Source organism: Embiotoca jacksoni, unplaced genomic scaffold (assembly GCF_022577435.1).
Source record: "Embiotoca jacksoni isolate LCO1_2020_lvr unplaced genomic scaffold, fEmbJac1.0.p SCAF_7, whole genome shotgun sequence".
NCBI classification, from domain to species: domain Eukaryota; kingdom Metazoa; phylum Chordata; class Actinopteri; family Embiotocidae; genus Embiotoca; species Embiotoca jacksoni.
The window spans coordinates 11,855,148-11,856,910 of record NW_027185425.1 but is presented as its reverse complement, the minus strand read 5'-3'; the positions used below and the strand labels follow the sequence as shown (position 1 = coordinate 11,856,910).

Sequence of the window (1,763 nt, the reverse complement as noted above, 5' to 3'; positions counted from 1 at the left end):
AAAAAAAAAAAAAAAAAAAAAAGAAGCTGTGTCGGTCATGTACAGTTCTGTATCTAAAAAGTATAGACAGCACAATTTTGATGTACACAAAACCACACAAACACACTCAGATCTGGTGGATGTCCGGATCAGTGTTGGAGATGACCTTCCCTCAGATGTAGCGATCAGGATAACCGTCTACGTCCAGTAAAAGTCCGGTGAATGCCACAGAGCGGCTCCCCATAATAAACCTGCTGTCATCTCCAGGCGCGCCGCTGCGAGCGACAGTGATTCACTTCCTTTTTAGCTCCTAAATGAGCGCTAATTGTTCCCCGTCTGATTCTGTCGAAGTTTGATCGAGGTGAAACCAACCTGTTTCAGCCGGCACCGCGAGCATGCCCGACCTGCAATCAAACATCAAAAGCCCATTCCTGCAGACAGCGGCTGTATCCATATGTTTTGCTCGCTTGCGTTGATCTCCAGTTTATGGATCAGATCCGCTTCTCCCGGCTGTCCATTCGTGTCCGGCTCCCTAAGGCGTCCTTTTACTTACAGTAATCTTACATCGAAAACATCTCGTGTTCACAGTATGAGTACTTCTGTCACCGTCCTTCCTTGTTCTCCGACAGCGCTTCTCGCTTTCCGGTGAAACGACAAATTGGCCTCAGCACAAGTTCAGAGCGACCTCCCATCCAGAGCAGCGGGGCATGCCGCTTCTGGGGCTCAAGCTCCTCAAAGAACAATGCACGGCGTGGAGCTCCTGGAGTAGGTTTCCTATCATAGATTAGGCTCCACCGCTGACTCCCGGACAGCAGTTGTTGGTTACACTTCAAAGCGCTGTGCGCACGCGGGGAGAGAGAGAGAGGGAGAGAGAGAGCGCGCCCCTCTCTCTCTCTCTCTCACTCACACACACACACACACACACACACACACACACACACACACAGACACACACACACACACACACACACACAGACTCAAAAGTACACGGACCCAGCTGCATTAACATATGGTGTAATAATGAATTCACTAGCGCGCTCCGTAAATGTATTAAATGTGACAATTGCGCATAAATCTATTTATTATGTTCTGCCGCATGCTGTGCACGCACTTATTATTGTCTTTAGGGTATTGGAGGAGCTCTCCATGGTAACAAAGTGAAGCAGGACAAGGTGGAAGTGGCTGACTGATATTAACTTTTGAAGGCTGGTGTTGTGTTGTCACAAGATGATCTATGGTCTATGTTCAATATGTAGGAGAGTACATTTGTGACCTTAGGCAGTCAAAGTACTGTTTATCCCATCAAATATACAGCAGTATAGTGTGGTATAGTGTACTGATGCTACAGTATATTGTAATAGCCTGTAGTATAGCACTCACTATAGTATACTATTATGATACAGGCTACTAAAATAGGACATAACACTACAGGGCCCATCAGCTTGTACTATAAGTACTTTTTTTTCTACAAAATATTGTGGTAGCTTTTATTATGCAACAGTATAGTCGCACGAATGCTATGATAAAATTACACCGCAGCATACTTAACATATCAGCAAGATACAGCAAGATAAAAATGTAGTTAATTCTAAAAAAAAAAAAAAAAATACATTTGACTATACCTATTTACCTTTGGTGCTGTTAAAATACACTTTAAAGCACTTCAGAGTAGACAAACCCAGAGCTCAAAAGAGAAACAGAAGGGAGAGATTTCTTTACTCTACCTCAAAGTGTTGATAGAGCTGAATCACATCAGCAGAGAAAGCAACGTGTCTTCTGTCCTG

The 1,763-nt window shown here is 44.1% G+C and overlaps 1 protein-coding gene across 4 annotated transcripts in view; it reads right to left on the bottom strand.

Moving 5' to 3' along the window:
• The window catches only part of satb1a (SATB homeobox 1a), a 15,128-nt gene extending 14,346 nt beyond the window's left edge, over positions 1-782 (bottom strand). For 3 of the 4 annotated variants that reach the window (XM_069176441.1, XM_069176443.1, XM_069176444.1), the window contains exon 1: positions 107-782. The gene's annotated coding sequence lies outside the window, so the exon portion shown is untranslated. The remainder of the gene's footprint in view (positions 1-106) is intronic. The other variant, XM_069176442.1, reaches the window with a different exon arrangement.
• Positions 783-1,763: the final 981 nt, after the last annotated feature.